The following is a 10773-nucleotide window of genomic DNA, read 5'->3' as shown; positions in this document are numbered from 1 at the left end:
TTGCGTGCAGGTGTTCAGCCTTTTGAACGTAGCCAATGAAACACCTGCATTTATATGTTGCTTTTACCACATCATATTTGAAGCAGTTTCCCGATGACGGGTCTCCGTCTGAAACGTCGACAGTTTATTCCCCTCCGTAGATGCTGCCTAGCGTGTAAGACTCTCAGGACCTTCTGTAGAGCAGGGAATCTTAATCTGGGGCCTACCGACCCCTTGCTCAATGCTGTAGGTTACAGATAATAGATAATGGGGATAATAGGTTCATGGCATAGCAAAGGTTAGGAACCCTGCTTTAGGGAAATCCAAGTTCCTGCTGCCTCTAGATGTCGACGAACTAAACCCCGTGCAAAAGCCTTTTGAACACTTGGAAGTTTGTAGGGGCTACGTGACAGTCGAAGCTGCTAACACTAAAGTATATCGAACCGATGGATCTGTAAACAGCTTGCACCTTCTCTTTGTATTTCGTGTGTTTATCTTAATACATTTCATAAACCCTTATTGTCGAAATAAAAAATCCAATAAATTGTAAACATTTTTTCCTCAAACGCCTCTCCTGTTCCCACTTTAAAAGTACGACTAAGGTTTTGCAGGAGAACGCAACTACACGATTTGATCAATAGTAAGTGATAAAGGGAATGAAACGCAAGCGGGACCATAAAGATGTGCAGTAATTATCACCGTTCGTATGGACTAATATCTTCAACGCAGCACTTCTTTTCCTTCCTTTTCCAGTTGATACACGAGGTCGGCTACATTTCCTTGTATCGACGTTCCCTCAGCTGCGCGCATGCGCCTGGGGATCAGGAGGGGGAGGGTTAGCAGTTGCTGAAGGGGAGGAAGGGCACCGCCGGCCGGTGTGAGTAATACTAGAAAGAGCCGAGTCCAAGGTGGGGATTACAAATCCGATGGAGGTCAATCAGTCGGGGCGTGCAGTACGCCGGCGGTAGATGATCCACGTTGCTCGCTCTTCGCTTTGCCCATTGTATGCACGTCCCCTCCGGTTCCGCCCTGCCCTGCCCTGCCCTGCCCCGGGAACCGAGGCCGACCCACTCGCCTCCCTCCTCCGCCGGGTCCGGCCTCCCCGACCCCGCCAGACGGAGAGAGAAAAAAACCGGGGCTGGTGGAAAAAAAAACGCGGCGCACTCGAACTTGCTTCTGATTGACGGCGGAATTCCAGCCAACGAGAGACTAAGCCCATGTCGGTGCTCCAATCAGGAAATCCGGTAGGCGGTGCCGTCCCCGCTCGGCCCCGCCCCTAGTTTGGATGCGGCGCGCAGCCGAATCCCACCCGGATTGTGTGTTTATTGCTTTTTCCCTTTTTAAAAATCCCCCCCCTGCGGCTGATTTGCATATTTTGGGAAGTTTGTACTCTCACCCTTCCGAGAAAGGGGAGAGGAAGAGACACCAGGATCTGTGTTTTGCTCCCCCTACCTCCGTGGAGTTTGTACATGAGGGAGAAAAGAAGAGTCGTCACAGCGAAGGCGGCATGGACAGAGCAAGGTACGGGGTGACGGCGGCGGCGGCGGGCAGGCGGGCAGCGGCTGGTCGGCCTGCCGATCGCCCCGGGAGCGGGTCCGCTGGTGCCCGCGGGCGCGCTGCCATTTGTTTATTTATGAACGCGGCCGCTCGATACACCGGCCGGGGATACATCTCCACGCGGCGGGACGGTTCCCCACCCTCTCATCTTCACCCCCACCCTCGCCCAACCCCTTCCCCCACCACCTTCACTCCAAACCCCCTCCAGCGACACCTCCCCTCAGCAGCTCCCCCCCACACACCACTCCCACCCGACTACACCCCTAGCACCACCCTACTACCCGCCTCCAGCACCCCACTTCTCCCAGACACCTCTCCACTAACACCCACCACCACCCCACTACCCCCCCAACACCACCCCACTTCTCCCCAACACCACCCCACTACCCCCCAACACCACCCCACTACCCCCCAACACCACCCCACTAACACCCACCACCACCCCACTAACACCCACCACCACCCCACTACCCCCCACCACCACCCCACTACCCCCCAACACCACCCCACTAACACCCACCACCACCCCACTAACACCCACCACCACCCCACTACCCCCCACCACCACCCCACTACCCCCCAACACCACCCCACTTCTCCCCAACACCACCCCACTTCTCCCCAACACCACCCCGCTTCTCCCCAACACCACCCCACCCCCAGCACTCCACTAACCATCACCCCCACCATCACTCCACCTCACCCCCCCACCAGCACCACTCCACTACCTCCTCACCACCACCCCCTCAGCCCCCTCCCTCACCTCCCCCCACCATACCCACTCCCTTATATCCCACACCCCTTCCCTCCTCGCCGCTCCTGTGGGGCAGTACGGGACTTTCCTTCCATTGTTCCCCTCCCCCAACACCCTACCTCTTGCAGGACTTTACTAATTGCTTCAAACCTCTCTCCCCACCCAACCCCTCCACGCCTCTCTCTGCTGGGTAGAGAATTCGAGAGGCTGTGTCCCCAGGTTCAATGTGATCCCATCATTCTCCATCCGGTATGTTTCAATAAAAATCACCTTTCTTTTGTTCTCCAAAGAACATACATCTGATTTCTTATACCCACTTACCCCAGGAATTAACCAGTGAGCCTCTGGCTGCCTCTGTAACCTCTGGGCAGAGGCCTGTCCAATTGTTGCAGCGCCTGCCCAGTGCAAGGAGAACCGGCTTGCTGCTCTCTTCCCCCTCAGGCTGTGGCCCCTCCCCCACCCTTGGGTTTCACCCCCCCCCTCCACTGGGGCCACCCCATCCCTTGGAGTTTATTCAACTCCTTTGAACCCCTCCGTCCTCCAAAGCAATCCTCTCCTCTGGGTCTCCTTTATCTGCCTTTGTAAATTTACTATACCAGCCCCACCCCCACCCCATCCAGTCACTGCCAGTGTCTTCCTCACCCCTCTAATTCTGTCCTCTCCCCCACCATCCCTCTCAGGTAACGTCACTCTCTGAGCTTAGCCTCTTCCCTCTGCTGGGGGTTCAACACCTCCCACTAGGTGCTGTTCCAACCCCTTTAAGATGTGGCTACCTCAATGCAAGGGGTTGCTCTCTGCCCTTGGGATCGGCTGACCCCCCCCCCCCCCCCCGCCCCATGGGCTTTTCGCTCCCCTCTGCAATGGTTGCCCACTCTCCCTGGTTAAGATGGGTAGATGGGTTTAATTTCACCCAGGACACACCCAGATTTCTGCAGCCCTGGGGAGTTATCCAGTCTCTATTCTCTCACTCGGTAAGTCCTTTTTCTCCATGCACGCACTCCCCCCCCCCCCCCCCCCCGGTTTAAATCTCCTACCCCTCTTCCATCTCAGATGGGCTTCAGACATCTCCACTCACCCCCAGCTGACTTTAATCCTGCCCACATCTCCCCTCCCCCATCCCCCATCCCACATCCCTCTATTTATTGATTTCCCTCCAGACCTCCAATTCACTCCCTCTGGGCTCATCTAGCAATTCACCCATCCATCCTGACCCCCCTCCCCCACCCCAGCCAGGTATTCAGACTCTCACTGCATTTCCCTAATTGCCAGGGTTGTAAACTACCAACACAAACCCTCACTTCTTGGTTCTCAGCCCGAGGTTCAGAGGATCTGTTGATGTTCCCTGCTATAAAGAAGGAATCCATTTTGCTCTGGTGCCAGTGTTGGCTCTCTGGACAATTTTTCCAATGAGTCCCTCTGGCCCTGTAGACGAATGTTTCATCTTCAGTTTCCCCTAATCTTCAGGCGTGGGAGGAACATGATCAATGCCGGGGAAGAGGGATTAGATTAATCAGTCATTGGTTTAAATAGTTCAGCACACTGTGGACTGAAGGGCCAGGGCTGGACTGTTTTGTGCTTACATATTTCTCCGTCGAGCATTTACGAATCAACCTCTTAACCACTCTGACCTCTGTGCTAAGTATCTCTCTTGAGCTTCGAATGAAGTGTTTCATCTTTTATCTGCTGTGAAAACCCATGCCTTCTAGTTGTTGGTGTTACCCAGGTTACAAACACCCTATTTGTGGACACTATAATTGGGAGCCGAGTCTCACTGGGCCTTTGACTTGGGTCTCTCACTGGAGTCACTGAGGCCTGCTCTTCCCTATCTCGCTCGGTTTCTGTGATCCTCACTCACAGTCTCTCATTTCCAAAGTACAGACAGCACAGGTTATGGTGGGTGGCGATGCGTCTCTACCAAAGGAGGGTCTCCTTCCCTCCGCTAACCTTGGCAAGGTGTAGCACCCGCTTAGCCTCCTAATCAGGGGCACAGGAGCAGGTGGTGGATGGTTGTATGAGCAGCCGGTGTACATCACAAGTCCTGGTTATGCGACCACTGACACCAGGCAGACAATCTCTGAAGTGTATTGATAATGGCTGGGGTCACCCATCTTGTAAAGACACTGCCCAGAAGAGGGCAATGGTAAAACACTCCTGTAGAAAAATTTGCCAAGAACAATCATGGTCGTGGAAAGACCGTGATTGCCCTTGTCATATGACATGGCATATAAAGAACAAGCAGGTTAATGGACGGTTCTGAGGAATAGAACCTTGGTAGTAACCCAGAGACAATCCTTGCTAATCCTGCAGGTGGAAGCAGTTTCTGTTTGTTTATTCCATCTGTATGGTTGAAATCTCCTTCCAATCTTCACTGTTTGGGATTAACTTGGTCTTCCAGTCTCACTGTTACAGGAGCCCAGCAACCTGGTTGGAAATCTGCCTCCTCTGAGGCCTGAATGTCCTTTCTTTACCATGGAAATTCCAAACTATTGCTCACTCTGGTGAAGGGGCTTGTCATGGCCATTCTGGGACACCCCAATTACCTGTCGTCCCCACTGGATATTCAGCTTTCATCTGTGGCTCCAAGGAACCGTTTGCATGTGACAGGTTCTACACCCTGGTACACCGCTTTGGCAGGCACATTGAACCAGGTGAGGGTAGCTGGCGGTGAGATAGGGACGTGTCTGTCCTAGCATGCGGGGTCAACTTCGGTGGACTGAGCTGATGAGATCCAGTAGGTGGTTCTGCAACACTCTGTGGAGAGCGAAGGGCATGACAAGGTACCGAAGACGTCATGGTCATCCACTGCAACCGAGGAAGACCCTAGTTTGTGATGACTATTCATACCCTGGACTCGGACTTCAGAGGTCAAGAGAGTGGAACTGCCCCATGTACAATGGCTTTTGCACTTTAAAAACGCTCCCGCACAGGCTTTCTGTCTTAGCAGACATCCAGCCAATCCTCGCTTCATTCGCATTTTATTCTGTAGAGGTAAATGCAAAAGTTTATGAATGTTCAGTGGCCAGTTTATTAGGTACAGGAGTAGACCCGGTGTGCTCGTCTGCTGCTGCAGCCCATCCACTTCAGGGTTTGACATGATGTGTGTTCAGAGGTGCTCCTTGCACACCACTGTTGTAACACATGGTTATTTGAATTATTGTCACCTTCCTGTGGGCTTGAGCCAGTCTGGCCGTTTTCCTCCAACTTCTCTCATTTATAAGGCGTTTTTACCCCTCACGGGATGTTTTTTTTTCTTTCTCACACCATTCTCTGTAAACTCTAGAGACTGTTATATGTGAAAATCCCAGGAAATCAGCAGTTTCTGAGATACTCATACCACCCCATCTGGCACCAGCAATTCTTCCATGGTCAGTGTCACTTTGGTCACATTTCTTCCCCCTTCTGATGTTCGATCTGAACCGCTTGACTGTGTCACATGCTTTTATACATTGAGTGGCTGCCACATGACTGGCTGATTCAATATTTGCATTAGCAAGCAGGTGTACCTAATAAAGTGGCCACTGAGTGAGATTATCAAAAGTTAAACATGTATGGGCAGAGATTGGGAAGGTTAATGAGATTTAAAAAAAATAGGAAACTGGGGTAGATAGCTTTAGCAAAGCGTCAGAGCGTCCCCACTGGACTGATTGATAAAGCATAGAACACTACAGCCTATACCAACCGATAAGTCTTTGGACTGTGGGAGGAAACCGGAGCACCTAGAGGAAACCCAGGTGGTCACATACAAACTCCTTACAGGTGGTGGTGGGAATTGAACTTGGGTCACCTGCGCTGTAAAGTGTTGTGCTAACCACTACAAAACCATGCCATATTGTGCCGAGCTTTATAGCCTCCTCTTAAGACCACCCTTCCCTCCTACATAAACCTCCATTTTCTAGTATCCATATGGCTATCTAAGAGTTCTATAAAATGTGCCCCTAATGTATCGGCCTCTGCCACCTCCCCTGGCAGGGCATTCCATGCCCCCACCACTCTGTAATGAAAAACATACCTCTGGCATCCAGTCACCTTAAAACTATGCTCATACTAACCATTTCCACCCTGGGGGAAAAAGTCTGTAAGTGAAAGACTTTTGTTTTACATGCCATCCATACAGATCATTTCATGGCATGAGTGTATTGAGACAGTACCGGGGAAAAGACATAACAGACTGCAGAATGGAATGTTACACTTACAGAGCAGGCAGGCTGTGAGGTGCAAGGCCATGTGAGATGGGTTATGAGGACAAATGTCCATATCATACAGGAGGGCAATTTGATTCACTCTGTCATTTCTCTTTCACTGTCCTGGTACATATGGTAATGATGGACCTGTTTCGTCATCGTTATGTGCTGTGTCGTAAGCTATCGTGGTCTTTGGCCACAATTGTTCCTTGGCAAAGTTTTCTGCAGAAGTGGTTTGCCGTTGTTCAGTGTCTTTACAGGATGGGTGACCCCAGCCATTATCAAAACTCTTCAGAGATTGTTTGCCTGGTGTCAGTGGTTGCATAACCAGGACTTGTGATATGCACCAGCTGTTCATAAGACCATCCACCATCTGCTCCCGTGGCTTCACGTGACCCTGATCGGGGGCTAAGCAGGTGCCACCCCATGACCAAGGGTGATCTGCAGGCTAGTGGAGGGAAGGAGCGCCTTACACTTCCTTCGGTAGAGACTTACAGTAGCTCCACCCCACTACCCCTATCAGAAGCAGTTTGCTATTTTAGTTATTGACTTTCTGCTCTGTGTGACTTGGCCCTTTGTCTCCTATTTGTCAGTTTAGTACGGCTTTCATTACTGAAATATGCATGCATTCCCAGAGCAACAACAGGCTCTGCTGGAGGCGCTCAGTGGGTGTAGCTGTATTTGTGAGGGGGTGGGGGGGTGTGAGGAATCGTCAATGTCTCAGGTCAAAGCCCTGCATCAGGTCTATGAAGGGTTTCAACCCCAGAACCTTGAAGTTTCTTCCCCACTGTCCTCCACTCTCCCCCATGCTGCTTGGCTTGCAGAGTTCCTACTGCAGATTATTACATGCAAAATGCTGGAGGAACTCAACAGGTCAAGCAGCATCTCTGAACGGAAGTGAACAGTTGGTGTTTCAGGCTGGAACCCTTCATCAGGGCTTAGGCCAGTGTAAACTGGCAAGTTTACAGAGCATTTTGCAAGTGTGTTAAGTGTTATATTGTGGCGACCCACTTTCTGCGCAGGTGAACCGGCTCACAAATAGCCAGCGCGCGGGGGGGAGACTTTAGTAATGCACCTCTGATGTCATTTCCGCCGGGAGAGGGCGGGCGCTAGGGATTTAAATGCCAGTACCGCGAAGTTTGAATAAACTAGTCTCGAAACGACTTACGACTGCGTGTTGTTATTTCAGCGCTGTGTGTAGCACATCGCTACATTGGTGACCCCGACGGTTCAAACGGGATTTGGACCAAAGATGACCGACTCTTCATCTGTTCACGCAGTTTCACTAAAACTGCCGACTTTCTGGACACTGCAACCACGTGTGTGGTTTAGCCAAGCAGAAGCCCAGTTCCAGATTTGGCAGATATCCTCTGATTCCACGCATTACTACCACGTGGTGAGCGCCCTTGACCAGGAGACGGCCGCCCAGGTTGCGTATTTCATACAGTCGCCCCCAGAAGAAGGCAAATATGAAGCATTCAAGGCGCTGCTCATTGATACCTTTGGCCTCTCAAGGCGTGAGCGGGGTGTCCGCCTGCTTCACCTGGACGGCTTGGGAGACAGACTGCCGTCAGCATTGATGAAGGAGATGCTGTCCCTGGCTGACAGACACAAGTCCTGCCTCACGTTCGAGCAAGAGTTTCTAGAGCAACTGCCCGAGGACGTACATCTGCTGCTGGCTGACACAGATTTCAGTGACCCCCGGAAGGTGGCGGCTCGGGCAGATGTGCTGTGGAAAGCCAAGAGGGAGAGTGTGGCGTCCGTCAGTCAGATTACCAGACCACGCGCCCAACAGCATACCAGACCAGGCCCGGCAGGGGGGCGCACACAACACAGAGGCAGGAGTGAGGAGGCCAGTGAACAGTGGTGTTTCTACCACCAGCGGTGGGGCACAAAAACCCGTTGTTGTCGCCCGCCCTACAAGGGCCAAGGCCAGGGCCAGTTGCTGCTAATGACTATGGCGGCTGGCCACCAGGACAGCCTCTTGTACGTCTGGGACAAACAGTCCGGACGCCGCTTCTTGGTCGACACCGGAGCAGAGATCAGTGTCTTGCTCCCGACGGGGTACGACACCCGCAACAGGAAGCCAGGACCCACCCGGAGGGCCGCAAACGGCAGCATGATACGGATCTACGGCTCCCGCACAGTGCAGCTGCAGTTCAGCGCCAGCCGGTTCACGTGGGACTTCACACTGGCCGCCGTGGCCCAACCACTCCTGGGGGCAGACTTCTTGCGAGCTTACAGCCTGCTGGTCGACTTGCAAGGGAAAAGACTGGTACAGGCCGAGGCTTTCCAGACATTCTCCCTGGGTGAAGCCAAGTTGCCGGCCCCACACCTGGACTCCATCACGCTGTCGGACAACGAATTCACCAGAATCCTGGCGGACTTTCCATCGATTCTGGCACCGCAGTTCATGGCAGCCATGCCCAGACACGGGGTACAGCACCACATTCTGTCCCAGAGACCACCCCTCCACACCAGCGCACCAAGGCTCCCCCCCCGGAAAAGCTCCGCCTGGCGAAGGAGGAGTTCAAGAGGATGGGGGAATTAGGGATCGTACGGAGGTCCGACAGCCCATGGGCCTCCCTCCTGCACATGGTGCCCAAAGCAGCCAGGGGTTGGAGACCATGCAGCGACTACCGCAGACTGAACGAGGCTACAACTCCAGACCGTTATCCCGTGCCGCACATACAGGACTTTGCAGCAAACCTGCACAGGGCAAGAATCTTTTCCAAATGTAGACCTCGTCTGGGGGATACCATCAAATCCTGGTGCACCCTGAAGACATCCCCAAAACAGCACTCATCACCCCGTTCGGCCTGAAAAATGCCGCACAGACGTTCCAGCAGCTAATGGATGCAGTGGGACGCAACCTGGACTTTGCGTTCATCTATTTGGACGACATCCTTATAGCCAGCAGTTGTCGTCAGGAGCATCTGTCCCACCTCTGCCAGCTCTACTCCTGCTTGTGTGTCTTTGGCCTCACGATCAACCCAGCCAAATGCCAGTTCGGTCTCGATGCCATCGACTTCCTGGGCCACAGGATTACCAAAGACAGGGCAACACCTCTGCCCGCCAAGGTAGACGCGATCCGCCACTTTACCCGGCCCAAAACGGTCAAAGGCCTGCAGGAGTTCGTTGGTTTAGTGAACTTCTACCACCGTTTCCTCCCCTCAGCAGCCCGTATCATGCGTCCTTTGTACAGCCTGATGTCGGGTAAAGGCAAGGACATTACTTGGGACGAGGAGGCCGCGGCTGCTTTCGTTAAAGCCAAGGAATCCTTGGCAGATACCGCGATGCTGGTGCACCCCAGAACGGACGTTCCGACTGCCCTCACGGTGGACGCATCCGACACAGCAGTCGGTGGGGTGCTGGAGCAGCTCATCGAGGGGCGCTGGCAACCCCTGATATTCTTCAGCAAGCACCTACGACCACCCAAACTCAAGTACAGTGCTTTCAACCAGGAGCTGTTGGCACTGTATCTGGCAATCCGGCATTTCAGGTACTTCTTAGAAGGCAGGCCGTTCACCACGTTCACGGACCACAAACTGCTGACCTTCGCGTTCACGAAGGTGTCCGATCCCTGGTCGGCTCGCCAGCAGCGATACCTGTCCTACATCTTGGAGTACACGACGGACATCCAGCATGTCTCTGAAAAGGACAACGTCGTGGCGGACACACTCTCCAGACCAGCTGTACAGGCCCTGTCCCTGGGGGTGGACTATGCAGCACTGGCGGAGGCACAGCAGGCAGACAACGAGATGCCCAGCTATGGGACCGCAGTCTCAGGTTTGCAGCTGCAGGACTTCCTCGTAGGCCCAGGGGAGAGGACCCTCCTGTGTGACGTGGCTACCAGCCAACCTCGCCCCATCGTCCCGGCAGCCTGGAGGCGGCGAGTTTTCGACTCCATACACAGTTTGGCGCACCTTTCTATCAGGACAACTGTCCGGCTGGTCTCCAGCAAGTTCGCGTGGCACGGACTTCGCCAACAGGTCAGTGAATGGGCAAGAACGTGTCCCCAGTGCCAAACAGCCAAGGTGCAGCGGCACACTGAAGCCCCGCCGCAGCAGTTCAAACCCACCCACCGGAGGTTCGACCGCATTCATGTGGATATCGTGGGCCCCCTACCAGTGTCCCGAGGAGCGCGGTACCTCCTAACTATGGTAGACGGGTTCACGAGGTGGTCAGAGGTGGTCCCACTCACCAACACACCTGCCGATTCCTGCGCCCGAGCTCTGATCGCAACCTGGGTAGCATGCTTCAGGGTACCGGCCCACGTTACCTCTGACAGAGGCGCCCAGT

At 53.6% G+C, this 10773-nt stretch overlaps 1 protein-coding gene across 5 annotated transcripts in view; it reads left to right on the top strand.

The window, feature by feature from the left end:
- Positions 1-810: 810 nt before the first annotated feature.
- The window catches only part of LOC132399936 (PHD finger protein 20-like), a 100203-nt gene continuing 90240 nt past the window's right edge, over positions 811-10773 (top strand). For 2 of the 5 annotated variants that reach the window (XM_059980887.1, XM_059980886.1), the window contains exon 1: positions 812-1500. The gene's annotated coding sequence lies outside the window, so the exon portion shown is untranslated. Of the gene's footprint in view, positions 1501-10773 lie in introns of all 5 variants that reach the window. The other 3 variants (XM_059980891.1, XM_059980888.1, XM_059980889.1) reach the window with 3 other exon arrangements.

The sequence above is a fragment of the Hypanus sabinus genome, chromosome 9 (genome assembly GCF_030144855.1).
Source record: "Hypanus sabinus isolate sHypSab1 chromosome 9, sHypSab1.hap1, whole genome shotgun sequence".
NCBI lineage: Eukaryota > Metazoa > Chordata > Chondrichthyes > Myliobatiformes > Dasyatidae > Hypanus > Hypanus sabinus.
This window is presented reverse-complemented; position numbering and strand designations above follow the sequence as displayed.